The sequence below is a fragment of the Meleagris gallopavo genome, chromosome 26 (genome assembly GCF_000146605.3).
Source record: "Meleagris gallopavo isolate NT-WF06-2002-E0010 breed Aviagen turkey brand Nicholas breeding stock chromosome 26, Turkey_5.1, whole genome shotgun sequence".
Classification (NCBI taxonomy): domain Eukaryota; kingdom Metazoa; phylum Chordata; class Aves; order Galliformes; family Phasianidae; genus Meleagris; species Meleagris gallopavo.
This window is the reverse complement of record NC_015036.2, coordinates 6,382,409-6,397,012: the sequence shown is the minus strand read 5'-3', so window position 1 is coordinate 6,397,012 and position 14,604 is coordinate 6,382,409. Positions and strand designations below refer to the sequence as shown.

At 46.4% G+C, this 14,604-nt stretch overlaps 1 long non-coding RNA gene across 1 annotated transcript; it reads right to left on the bottom strand.

The window, feature by feature from the left end:
• Window positions 1-7,452: 7,452 nt before the first annotated feature.
• LOC104914376 lies at window positions 7,453-13,035 on the bottom strand. Its single transcript, XR_004162042.1, has 3 exons — window positions 11,875-13,035; window positions 8,946-9,016; window positions 7,453-8,471 (listed from the first exon to the last, which is right to left on the bottom strand). It is a non-coding gene; the product is annotated as an uncharacterized LOC104914376 (long non-coding RNA).
• Between the last annotated feature and the right edge of the window lie 1,569 nt (window positions 13,036-14,604).

Here is a 14,604-nt window from a genome sequence, read left to right as displayed (position 1 = left end):
CGCTAGTGCTTTCATCTTTCACCTTCAATTCTTCAGCTGACATGCTCTGAAAGGCAGTTACCCCTTAAAGCTATCTGTAATCTTGCACAAATCTGAAATGAAAAGGATGAGAGAACTCGCACGAGCCTGGCGCAGGTAATGCTGAAGGATGCCCTTTCTCCCCTGTAAGAAGGCTCAACCGCAGCACCAGGCATAAAAGAACATGCTTTCAGCCCCAAAGGAAACAGACACAGAGGCATGCCATGGAGACAGAGCAGGCTTGGGCCAGGGCACAGAGAAGAGGGCACAGGACTTCTGACATTAGAAAATACATTCCAGTACACCCTAAGTTCTGGTCAGTGCAATACTATTAAGCTCAGCTGTTCTGCCAAACGCTTCCAATCTGCGTCACAGTATAATGTGACCAGCAAGCACAGCTCTCACTGTTTTGCTAATGCAGCACATTCACTGCCTAAGCACAAAACCAGGAGCGAGAAAGCAGAAGCAAAGCATCCCTTGGCAGATTTAACACTTCAGTCACGCCCATCAGGCTGATGGAGCAACAGCATGACTGAATCACCACAAGGTAAAGTTCTGCTGGCACTGCCAGCACTCAAGGAAAGCAGCGCAGCCCACGAGCCCTACCCCAGCTCTGCATCCAGCCCTGCCCTGGCAGCAGCTCGCCCTTCACCCTGCACAGCTCTTGCCAGCAGCAGGCTGGCTGCGCCTCCCCAGGGCCACGAGGCCAAACGCCTAAGAGCCAAAACCAAAGAGAAGCCTGCACCAGCTAACAGCTGGGAGGCAGAAATCGGGGCCACTTTACCAGAAAGGAGCCAGTCAACTTGTAACCTTCAACATCTGTTACTAGAGGTGGTATTTCTGAACCAATACAGGGTAGGTTTTTTTTCCATCCACTAGGTTGGGCTTTTTGTGGGACGCAAACAAGTCCCCGAGTTGCCATTTGTCACACTGCCTTTAGACAGAGAAAATATGCTAATACATAAATGAACAATCAGGAATCACTGTAAGAGTAAACAGAGGAATGCTCTGTTTCACCCAGGAACCTTTTCAGAATGTGTACTTGAAACAGTAGCCAGGGGAACCAAAACAGCTCAGACTTGTTGAAAAGACCCACATTGAGAACCGTGCCCTTTTCTGTGAATTACTCACACCAGCAAACAGTGACGGCCATATAAACTGTAACTGTTTTTGCCACATCAGTGACTTCCCATCAGCAGCCCAAGGCAAAACCCCAGGCTGTGGATTTACACAGCTCTGATGCTGATCTTCAGTGAAAACTATGTCTCCTGTATCTGGGAACCATCAGGAAAAGGCTCTGATGAAATTAACCCCAACTGGAAAAGTGAAATATTTTCTGGGATTTCCACAGGCTGTAGCTGTGAATAAAACACAAACCATAGAAGCATCCCCTAGTTACAGGTTTCGTGACAGAGAAGTTTCTCATTCTGGTTTTGAGGCAAAGAGCCCTTCAAGCTGTTACTCAACCTAACAACTCAGAATCAAAGCTTTGTATCCATGTCTGTGCCCCGCAGTACACGGTGCCTTCCGGGTTTAGATTCTGAGAGGCTGCATTAGAAGACACTGGTACCATCACAAGATTTACTATCAGTGTTATGCCTGCTTCTAAGGAACACACTGCAGCCTGGAATACACACATTACCAGCTGCCTATCCCAATTTCCAGATAAAATGGGTTAACTGCTTCTCTCATAAAGCAATACATTCTCTTAAGACCAAGTATCAGATCTGCTATGCACAAGAACAAAAATTGAATTCAATCCATTTAGAAATGTATATAGTTAGAATTTCTTCTGCATGACCACTTTTCAAACAATAGACCTGAAATCAGCTAAGCAAAACTCCAAAAGACCTTGTAAACCAATCAATCTTTGTCTATAGCAGGATATCATAGAATCACAAGGTTGGAAAGGACCCACAAGATCACTTAGTCCAACCAGTGATCAGCTCCAAATCCAAGAGAAACTACGGATTTAACTGCCAGTGCACCCCAGACAATTCCAACATTTGAGTGTATGACTCTGAAACACAGTTCTACAAAGCACGCTCCTACTTTAATGCTCTTTAATCCAAGTAACCGAGGCATTTTCTGCACAATCCATCCTGTAGACTATCAACACCCTTTCTACATCTCCAAGTTGGGAAGATGTATTGTCCTAAAAGAAAGAGTACAACTAATAACACAAGAGTCAGTTTGAACGCAGACACAGACAAACACAAGGACTGAGTCTCATCACACATTTCAGTTTGACTGAGATCTGCTACTAAAGAGTCACCTAATACAACAACTTGAGTAAGCTAAAGGACGCTAACACAGTATGTGGGCTCCTTGCAGAGCACCAACCCATTTCCGTTTGGATGCTCAACACTTCTGGTATCTCAGGAATTTTAAGAAGGAAATTACAGAAAGTCCTCTCACACAACTCTGTTGGGCAGAAGAAAATTACACCCCTTAGATGCATTTACATTATTTACTTGAAAGAGGACCACTGCAAACTGAAAATAACGAACAACTCGATCATTAATCTATATCACAAAGGATAACATGATTCTTCATCAAGCTGTAACTGCAAGTCCTGCTACCGTGAGCCAACTCATTCTACAGTATGTTCAGACCTTGGATTCAGCGTACTGCAGCTCAGCTTACTGCCTTCAGAGCGAAGGTTTGTTTCTCTGGCAATGAGTTAATAGCAGCGTGGGAGTTACAGGTTGCCTTGTTGTACTGGGAATCAGGAGAGCTGTCAAATATCTTCTTCCTGGCTGTAAACTGACCTGTTATCCTCACCTGCTACACCTTTGGTAAATTTCAAACTATTTATTTCAAGATCTGTGGCACAAAACAGCTAGCAGCACTGAAGCACCCACAGTACTCACCCAGAGCTTGCCATCTATCCTAGCATGCTTCTCAACTGATGAGAAGAAAGGTGTTCCCTAGCTTCTTCAATGGAGAGTTAATTTTGACATTCAGCAGTCCGTCAGAACGCAGATACATACAATCCCTTGATGTAAGAAAGTAAAACGTTAGAAAGGTGACTTCATAAGCCAACACAATTTTATCTACTGCAGTTGTTCCCAGAACAGACGTTACATATACACTGTGCTATTGGTAACAGTCTTTGAGGGAACTGCAGGTAATTTTTTTTTTCTGATTTGTCACAAAGCTTGCTCCAATACAAGTAAGCTTCCTGGCATTTTGTGATCTTTCACAACATGCCTAAGTAGATCTGTACAGATAGTCAGACACCCAAATCTCTTACTATCTCTACAGATCACAGCCCAAGCGATATTCACACAGCAAAAGCACCTAGGAGCGTCGTTGTCTTAATCTGGGCCAATACACCAAGGGCTGTACAGACACAGCACTAGATTCCCAACAACTCACAGGCACAGCTTGCGAGGCTTCAGAACCATGACATGGGTCATGTAACTAAAAAAAAAAAAGCCAAAAACTTGTTAGATGCCTACTTTAGAAGCTGCCTTAAATGCCACGGACCATGGCTGTCCTAACCACACAGCACGCTGGGCCTCAATGAGAAAGATGTGGCAGAACGTAATGCTATCCTAACATTAAACATATCACTGCATTCATTTCACTAGAACAATTTAGACACCACCCCAGCTAAGTGTTTAGCACAGTACTCTCACGTGGTTAAGAGTTGTATAGCTTTGTACTTTACCACTCCAATAGATAAACTCAATTTTGCTGCATAAACAGAAGGGCTATCTCAGAACTGCAGCAATGATCTTGCGAGAAACTGGAGAACATTAGTTTGGACAAGCTACTTCTTGTAATGCGTGGCACAGCAAGATAAAAGGCTGAAAGGTGGACAATGCTTCTTCAGTTCAGGAATTCTTCCCATGCCATGTTCTTCTTCATTGTATCTACAGTGTACTTAAAGCCATTCAGGATGATTCTGCAGCCTCTGAAGTAATTACTAAGATCAACACAAGAACATCTGTTTGTATGCTGCCAGTTCTACAGGCTGCCTGCAAGACTGTGCCCCATGCTGCGTTCTCCCAGACACTGTCCAAAATATTTTAATCTTCCAATGAGCCAGAGGAGATGCATTAGAATAAGGACTGTTACACTACCTACATAAAAGCTTTTTAATATTACAAGGGCACTCAAAGAAAAGGATAAAATTCACCCCCTGTTCCAAAGGCAGCAGGTAGCTAGCACTCAGTACTGCTGCAGCTTTCTGGAATCCCTCTTACCTTCAGTGATATGGGAGCTACAAAAACAACAACGAAACTCCATCAGCCAACTGCAGCACCCACTGGACGGCTGGTATTCTGAACTCCTCTTCAGAATGCGCTCTGTATCCTCCTCTGCAACTTTTCCAGGATCTAGGATCTCTGCACATCCCCCATCACTGCCTGCTATCCTCAGGGCTGGTACTGGAGTGCTTTGCCCTCATCGTGCTTGCAGCTGTACCTAAAGGAAGGGTTTTTTCCCCCAGAGGCAAGGACAGCTATCATCTTCCTGCCGTGCATCAAGGAGCAGCTGCAGGACACAGACAGTGACATCCATGCCACGGCCCTACCAATACTCAGCACCCTGCTGCAGCTCCAGGATGGGGTTAAGCTCAGCCTCATGGCTCTGGAGCTGGCCAGCAACTTCCCAGCACTCTTTAATGATGTAGGGATGGTAGGGAGCCCAGCACACTAGGGATGTGGCTATGACCCCAGCGTGTCCATGCCTACTGCCCTGTGACAGCACACCAGGGGACTTTGTGGCCGGTCACCAGTTCCAGGCGCTGCGTGCCCCTGGGCAGACTTTCTGCAGGGCAGAGCTTGTGCACTTTGGAGCATTTCTGGAGCCATCTTCAAGAGCTGCCTGCAGCCTGTCAGCCCACAGATTCTGCCCCCATTCATTGGCGGTGCTGGCCCTGCTTGACATGGACATGGAGCTGCTGACACTGATGTCCTTCCTTCCTCCTCCACAGGAGACCAGCACTGCGCAGTAGCTCTCCATCGACCTCTTTCTTGAAACACTGAACTTTGTGGAGGACCAAGAAAAGAAGACAAACAAGGAGGTGTGCAGGAACCTGGCCCTGTTGTATCTGCACCTGCGTGATGAGAAAGGTGGGAGTCACATTCATTTTGGGGAGGGCAATGCTGCTCCCTTGGTGCCCCCCAAACACTAAGAGAATTGCAGCCCATGGCAGCGTCAGCCCCTGCAGCTACATCCCCCTGCAGAGGCACTCCAGGGGATGCAGGTTCTGCAGGCTCTGCTGCTGCTTGGGCTGCAGTGCCATCTCAGCCGTTTGGCAGGCCTCCCAGAAAGCCTTTCTTAGTGCCGCACGGTTCCTGTGCTGGAGGCAGCTGGAGCACCTGGTGCAGACAGCATAGCTCTGGCAGATCGGCGAGTGCATGGTATGCACGTTCCCACACCCCAGGACAGGGTCAGGACTACCCTGCACTGACCCCACTCTCTTCTCTCTCCAGACGGCGAAGAGGAGGAGGAAGAGTGCAGCACAGGACTACCTGGGCCAGAGCCTGCTCTACCTACAGAGCCCACAGGAGCCCCTGCAGTGAGAGGCTGTGAGGTTCATCGGTGAGCCACGAGACTGAGGTTCCCTGGCCTTCAACGCTGCACCCAGGGAGCAGGTGGGGTCGCTGATGGGGCCACGCGTTCCCAGGGCTCTTAGGGCAGCACATGAGGGATCAGCAGCAGGCTGAGAGAGCCCATCTACCAGGGTGAGCCAGGCAGCGGGATGTCAGGACAGCTGGCAGGAAGACAGGCCTGTCCCCTGCTCCCACCTGCCAGAAGGGAGAGCTGGCACCCTGCAGGTACACTGCTGTCATCTTGCGTCTGTTCCTCTGTTACCTGAGGCTTTCAGGGAGTGCAGCAAGACCCCAGGCCATCTGTCTCTTCACTGGCCTTTCAGACACTGAAGATCCTAAAGGAAACGAGGCCACATCCAGCACGAGGATACTTTGGGCAGCTCTTCTCCAGGCTCCGCAGCACGTGGAGGAGCAGACAGCTGAGCGTCCTGGAAAGATCCCAGCATCTCCTCCAGCGGGCATCTCCTGCCCGCTGCTCAGCTCTGCTCCTTGGGAACATCCCTTCACCACTGCTGCACCGCTCCTCACCCCGCGGTGCCATCTCCTTCAGCACCAGTGCCTGTCTTCTCTCTGTGAGAAATAGAAAAACAACCTAGGAGATCAGCACTGCCCTGAGAGGAACGGGACGCACAGCACCCCCTGACACTGCCACATGCTTTCAGCCCACTGCCAGCTGCAAGCACCAGCTGCTCTGCTGGGCTGCAAAACAGCATCATTGATACAGCCGGTGAATTTTTCAACACACGATCCCACATGGAAACCAGATTTTCATAAAAGAACTTTTTACTTTTATTAAGTTTATTAAGTGGTGGTGATTTTCATTAAAGAAATTAAAAAACAAATGAAGTAATTGAAAGCTCAGGTCTAGATGTGTTTTCTCCAGAAGGAGAGTAAATCACCTCCTTCCTTTGTGCATTCCAAGAAAGGGAGGAAAGACAGAAAAAATACAAAGAAAAAGATAATTTCAGCTAGAGAAGTGGTTTAAAACTCAAGTGGCACTCAATAATCACTTTTCTTTCTTTCATGTGTCGAATGGACCAACACACATGTTTTCATCAGTTCACCCCTCCTTCTGAAGCAGTGGGTTCCTATACCCTAAAACAAAACAATTGTTTTTTTATCCTCTCTGTATTTGGCAAAAAGTAAACCGAACATTGTGGCTTTCCAATGCACCACCTTCTTCCTCTTGCCAAGTACAAAGGCTCATGCCCTCTCTAATTGCTATTCACTGCTTTTGAAAAATGCACAAGAAAATGCTCCTGTTGAATTCTTAGATTCCTTGTTTCCAGGATTCACGCTCAAACAACAAATGTGTTCTCAGCCTTACTGTAACTAAGGAGCACTGTCTGCTTTCACAGTGTAGCTAAGTATAGGAGATACTGCTATACACTTGTAACAGCTTGCTCATTATTCATGCTTGATGAGATCCAAACAACTCAAGCTAATAATCTGCTTGCCTTTAACAATCCAGAGCTGGGCAGTCCTATGAAGACTGCTGGACAGACAGGGAAAATAAGGCAACGGGAGAAACACTTGACTGTCCTAGAGCAAGACTAGCAGAAGGAGGAATATAACTTAGTTTCTGTATTGAACTGTGTATGGGGCTGCTGAATCACGGCATGAACCTCTGATTGATCACCTGAGGCGAGCAGTGAGTCAGCCACGGGAGCACAGGTGAAGGCAAATCACCTGTGCTGCAGGAAGGGGTGGAGCCTGGCTGCACCTCTCCTAGAGCCATTGAAGAGCTGACTGCCAGTGGGGAAGGGTCTCATCTGGAGATCTGCTCCACTGGAGTCTATTTTGCGAGCCCAGGATAGGGTGAGTGTTTTTCTTTTCCTACTCCAATATAATAATTACATCGGCCAAACTCCTGGATATACTATACCATCTGTATATTCATTGATTGTACACTGCTATACCATAACATTATTCATTAATTGTACAAACTGCAAACCGTACTCTCTGCAATGCAGCCACACAGCTTCCCAAGCAAGGGAAAAGATTTCAGTCCTGTATCCTACAGTAATACCTGAAGTAGGCTTCTTTCTTACAGATTTCACCCTCTGAGTTGGTCTAGATCTGACCAAAAGTCAAAGCACAGAATAATACAACCCATGGTTCATAGAATCACAAGGTTAGAAACAACCTATAAGATCATCTAGTCCAAACGTCTTCTCATTACCACTGCTATCACAAGCTACTAAACCATATCTCGCAGACAGCGACCCACCACTGCCCTGCACTGCCCTGAGCACTCTGGGCCAGGCCTAGCTCAATACCGCTTCACACCCTTCTGTTCTGCACAGCTGGGTCTCCCTCTGGTGGAAGCCCTTTGGCCCACCCCCAGCACCAGCAGACGTGATGAGGATGCCCTCATGTATGCAGAGGAAGGAAGACATGGGAATGGACCAGAGTATAGAAGTAAATGAAAAACCCTCTCTAGTTACACAAGCAAAACAATCTTGACACAAAAAAAGGCTCCGCCTGGAAGAGAAAGGCAGCTTTAGATACATGGCATAAAGGAAACCCGGATAGCTGTGCAAGCACCGTGAGCAGGTAGGTCCAAGGAAACACAGACAGTTCTGCCAGCACCACGCCACGTGGCAGGGGGAATGAGGAGGTCACCGAACCTGCACGGGCAGAACTGGTCTGCTCATGGCTCAGCTTTCATTGTAATTTATTTCATTAAAGAGAGCTTAGAGTACTGAGGAAAAGTCAGCATAACTCCACCTTCTCAGGCTGAGCAGGAAGCACAAAGCACCTCTAAGAACGGCCGCCTGCAATTTCTGTGGAACAAAGAATACTCCTCTGGAGCATTTGAACAGGCGGTGAGCAGCAAACAACAACACAAGACTCCAGCAGGCTTCACACTGCTGCTTTGGGTTTCTGTTAAAAATAAATAAATAATTAAATAAAGCACTTCCTGCTATTAATTAGGGCGACAGTATCCATCAAAGCTTTCAGTAGGACAGATCCTTGGGAGCAAGCGTTACAACAGGGCAAACAGAAGTGTTTAAAATATGTATGATTTATTTATAGAAATTTACACAGGTTGAGTATTCTTCCTCGAAATTTGGACAAAATCTTATGCATTTCAGCAGTTCTTTCTAATATCCACATCAGGAACTGGGGAAGTTAAAAGCTCCCAGGAAAAAAGAAAAGTAGCCCTGGCATGAGGGGCCCTGGAGCACTGAACAAGTGGCGCATTAGGGGCATTAGCACCAATAAGGATTACAAGGTTGTAAAGAAATATGGCAGTATCTTTTAAAACAACTTCAAATCTTTCCTTTTGATATTATTTTTTTCCCAAACAAATCTCTATGTTTGACAAGTCAGTATGTCAGAGAAGTGGATCTTTACCTGAGGAAAGTCAGAGGCAGGAAAACAAGAGACCCTGGCAGAAGGAGCCCTTGGGGATGTTTCATACACTGCTGGGAAAGAAAAACAGAAGTATAAATGAAAGAAAGACAAGGGCATGAACAGCTTTATCATCTCCCTGAACATTCTCCTGTAGAAGAGTGGGAAGATAAGGACGCATTTCAAGCAACAGGCAAAGCACTGAACACACAGGGGTTCACGGTATCACCATCCATACTCTGAAGAAGGCTCCGAAATCCAAACTCTGTTCAGCTCTGGTCTGCAACCAGACACAAACTTCCAACATGCACCTGGGGAGTCATTTAACTCTTCTGTCCCAGTTATGGCATCTAGCAGACATTCTGTTTTCACCCTAATAATGCAAGTTACTGACATTTAAAGGGAAAATCCTCATCACAGGAAATTTCTGAAGCTAAAAGCATTCCTCCTCCTCTCAATTCGCCAAGGGGGTACAAAGTCAGGATTGAGAAACAGACATTCTGGAAGCAGTCAAATGAGATTGCACCTGCAGGTGAGATTTCTCCAAAGAAACAAGAGCACTGGGTGTGGGAATCAAATGTTGTTTCTGCATTAGAATTGGATAATATATATATTTTTATTTCATGATCTCCACTGTTATAGTTCTTTCTGGGAGTCTTTCTGCTTAACTTGGGGAAGATCTCTGATAGTTTACGTCACTTATCATCTAGATAACCCTTCCCAGGGACGCACGCTCTGTATATAGGTGTATATAGGTGTATATAGGTGTATTTTGTCATACACACTGCAAGAATATCCTGCACCAGATCAAACCACAGAACAAGTCATGGCAAGCCCGAGGAAGCGCCTGAAGAGACATCGGAAGGCCTGGCATCATCCCTCACCACGGTGATCCTTATTTAACGAAGACTTGGAAGCAAATCACCATATCAATACGACAAGAAGAGCGCTGAGACATCTTGGAAACGACAGGATGGCGACTGACTGACACCAGATAACAAAACAAATTAACAAGTAAATAACAAATGTAAATCCTCTGATAAGATTGTGAACCTGGAGTACCCAGCCAGTGGGGAAACAGGGGAGAGGGGAGAGGCAAGGGGGAGAAAACAGGGTATAAAGGCTGTCATGTTGTGTCCATAGGTGCGCTCCTGCTTGCGGGACGCCCGCCATTGCAATCGCGAATAAAATCTGCTTTTATCAGAGATACCGTCCTGACAAAATTATTTGGATATTTCCAACACCCATAATACCTGTCTGCAATTGGTTTACCTGACGAATCTGAGTTATACGGCCCCTCCTCTCTGGCCTCAGCCTCCAACTAACCCCAATTAGTCTTTCCAGTGCTTCTTATTTTGTGATTCCGATTGGCATCAACTAACTCACCACTTCAGTTGTAGCATCAAGGCACCTAACAGAAATAATGAGAGTCCCTCGGCACAAAGGCAGACACTAACTGGAGCAAACACAGTGGCAAAGACAGAAGAATGAAGTCCAGGAAAGCTACAGCTTTCATGCCAACATAGTTGATGAGAGAAGCTCACTTGTCAGCACCTAACAAGGATTTGAGGCATGAAAAATGGAAATGAAAAACCCTCAGAAAAAGACCCAGCTGTGCTTACAGAACAGAAGTGGTCTAATTTGCTAAAGAAGTGTAGTGTTCCATAGCAACTAAGATAATTTCCTTCCACTACTTTAATTGTTAGCATTTCCATTTGTAAGTACAGCATGCGGATACTAAAATTAGTCTCCCTTGACTAGAATCTGTGTATTTGCAGAAGCTCAGATCATCAGTAGCACAGGCATTCTTTTTCCCCGCAAGAGGTGAAAGGATTATTCTAAAACATCCCTTTTGCATGTAAGTGGAGGAAATAATTGAAAGAAGAGCTGATTATACAAGACTCCTAATTAACCCATGTTTCACCAGCCCATCTGTTATCAGCCAGCTTGATCAATTCATTATAACAAACTGCCTCATTACTTTTAGCACAAATTATGAGATGCATGAAGATTTAATATAAAACAACAGAAAATCTTCCTTGCTCACAGAAAAGTTCCTACTTGTCAAGCAAATCTATTAGCTGCACAGGCTGTCCAGTAGCTCATTCATTACATTTTTGGTAGAAGAAAGGACTGCAGTGCTCTTCAGTTTCTCCTGTCCTTCTCGCTCAACCAGCTGCTCGCTGGAAGCCCAGACTGTCGGAGATAAGCAAGGCATTGCAGCACACTCCTTGCCCACAAGGCAGAATTCGTCACGGAACACCTCACACTCAGAAGGTCAAGGTAGGCATCCAGTACTGAGGTTTTGCTAAAATGACACTGCCCAAGAGCACAATCTCTGCAAAGAACATCAAGCAGTGGTAAACTGGAAGCTGCAGCAAGCTTCCAGGCTCCAGCCTGCCCTCAGTTATTGAGTTAGTTCACACACGCAAAAAAACACCAAGATCAAGAGACAAAAAAAAAAAACAAACCAAAACAACACAAAGCCAGAATATTCTCAGAGCTACCTTAATAAACATAAACAAAATACTTGGATAAATGTTACAATAGTACTGCAGACGAAAGTAACCACCTCATTCATTATTTAATGATTTGTCGAGGTCATGTATTTAAATGCGTTTTTTTAATCACCAAGTCTTTCATTAGCATCTGTATAAGGCCAAAACAAACATGCAGTGGTGCTTTTCAAAAAGTTTAAGAGCCATAGAAAAATAAATAGAAGGCTGAGAGAACAAGCCAACAGTAAAAACAGAATTTTGAATGCATCTTTATGACCAACTTTAAGTTACACAAAGATGAGATTCAGCACAGTAAACAGCTTAAGAGCTACACCACAGAATACACAGAAAAGAAGATAATCTACAGTAAGCATCACTTATCTTTGTTGTGGGAGATACTTTCATATAACTTACATTGGCATGGCATCTCTTACCTCCTGGGCTGTTTGCAGTGTCCCTCACCCAGGTGGCTGGGCAGGAAGGAAGCTGAGACCTCTTTGGCTCCTTGCTGCTCACTCCCATCAGAAAAGTCCGCACACTCCTTGGGAAGCACAAGGCCACCCTGGAGAAAAAAAAAAAAGAAACGCAGGAACAGATCATGCAGGTGGCTGCCACCTAGCAGAAGGCCAGATCCTTCTGCCTGTTACCTGCTCCTCTTATCAGCAGTCTGCAACAGGACTCAGGGAAGGATCAGGATCAACTGTCAGGAGGACAACTGGGGCCACGTCTCAGAGCTGATTCAGCTCTCCAGCCTGGCAAGGGAGCAGAGCCACAGGGCTGCCATGAGCTGCAGGACTGCCCTGCTGCTGTCCCTTGCGTTGTGAAGCTGGCGGCTGGCAAAGTCCAACCTCTGCCCCAGAACCCCAGGGAAAAAGAGAGATGGGCTCTGGGCTCAAGATGGCTTGGGATACTGGTCCAGAAAAAGAACAGAGCTCAAGAGCATTGCTCAGCATCCTCAGAAGACCACTACTCACTGTCAAGGTGCTGTGAAATCCAGTGCATGAGGCAGCACCAAGACTGTGAGGTCACAGCGAGTCCCTCTGGGGACATCCAGAGCTGGCACGTGTACAGTCCAGGGAGGGTGGGAAGGGATGAATGTCATCTGTAACAGTCAGAAAGTTGAAGGAGGTAGAACGGAGAGGCAGGAGGAGTCATGACAAAGGGACTAGCACGATGGAAAGGATACAGCAGTTAAGACAAAAGCAGAAGTGGAGAGGAGCTGAAGAGGAATAGAGAGAAACCAAGTGTGGCAGAAGTAAAGGAGATGGGAAGAGAGGAAAGAGGCAAGCAAGAAAAGCACAAGAGAAGAAGTGAGGACAGAAGAGCAGAGAATGAAAAGAGCAGTAAAGAAGAGCAGATAGTGCTATAAACAGAAGAGCAGTGAAAGAGAGCAGATGAAGAAAGAGGAGAAAGTACAATGAAAAAAGAAGAGCAGAAGAGGAGTGGAGATGATGAAGAGGTGTGAGGATACAGGGAAGAAAGATCAGAAAAGGAGCGTGGTCAGAAGAAAGACGAGTGAAGATACAGGGAAAAAAGAACAGCAAAAGAGAAATGGATACAGACAAAAAAATAAGTGAGAATACTGGGAACGAAGAAAAGCAGAGAGGAGAGCAAAAGCAGAAGAAATTGGAGTGACAATACAGAAAAGAAAGAAGAAAAGCAGTGCAGATGCAGAAGAAAAAGGAGATAGAAAACAGAACAAGAGAAGATGAGTGCAGATGCAAAAGAAAGAGGACTGAGGATATAGGAAAGAAAAAACAGAATTGAAGTGGAGATGCCAGAGAGGACAGAGGGACGAAAGAACAGCAGAAGAGGAGGCCTGATGCAAATGAAAGAGTGCGGATAAATAGAAGAAAGAAGAGCCAAAGTGGAAAGAATACACAGAAGGAAGACGTGAGGATACAGGGAAGAATTAAGAACTGGAGTACCTACGCAGAAGAGGAGTCAGGACAGATAAAGAGAATAGCAGCAGAAAAGTGCAGATGCAGCAGTAAGAAGAAAGAGGAAGCAGGGAGGAAAGAAAAGCAGAGAAATGCAGAAGGAGAAGAAAGAGGAGAGAGAGTGCACATGGAAGAAAGAAGAGCAGAAGAGGAGTGGAGATGCAGGGGAGAGAGCAGTGAGGAGATGGAATAAAAAGATCAGAAGAGGTGGGCAGATGCAGAAGAAAAAGGAAAGAGGATAGGATGAAGAAACAGCAGATGCAGAATAAAGTGGAGTGATGTTACAGGGAAAGAAAGGACAGCACAAAAGTGGTGCAGGTGCAGAAAAAAAGAGGATAGTGGAAGCAGGAAAAAAGAACAGTGGAAGAAGAGTGCAGAGGCACTGAAGGGAAGGAAAAGGAAACGGAAAGGCAAAGGCAAAGGAAAGGACAGGACAGCACCACAGGACTCTGGTGTCACCGGATCCGGCTGTAGGCAGGCTTGGAGGGGTGACGAAGGACAGTGTGAGGCTCAGTAACAGCACGGTGACTGCACGGGGCCGCCTGTGCCTGCCCCCATGTGATGGTCAGAGCACAGGGAATGGTGTCACCCAAGAGATGGTGATACACAAGTGATCGTGACAAAAGTGACAGCCAGTGATGGGGACACAGTGCCACAGCTGTTCCACACTGAGATCACACGCAGTCACCTTTTTTAACAGTGTCACCACAGTGATGGTAACACCCAATGACAGAGACAACAGTGACACCCAATGATAGCGACACCCCAAGGACAGTGACACTTAGAGGTACCCAGTGATGGTGACAACAGAAACACCCAATGGTGGTGACACCAGAAGACAACAGGTCCCTTGGAACCCACCCAAGGACCCCCCGGACCCTACAAGTCCTCTCAGGGACATCCTCAGTCCCTTCTGAATCCCTCTGAGGATGTCCTGGACACACCTGGGGACCCCCTGGGCCCCACAGGATCTTTCTGAGACATCTCCAGACCCTTCTGGGTGACTCCAGGACCACTCAGACCCTCATGAGGACTCCCTGGACTGTACCAGACTCTACTGGGACATCTTCAGATCAGCCCAGAGACTTCTCAGTGCTCCTGGACCCATAGTGGGAGCTTACAGATCTTTCCAGGGGCCCACGGGATCAACCTGGGGACTCCCTGGATGCCCCAAAACCTCTCTGGGACATCTCCAGACTCTTCTGGATGAGTCCAGAACCCCCT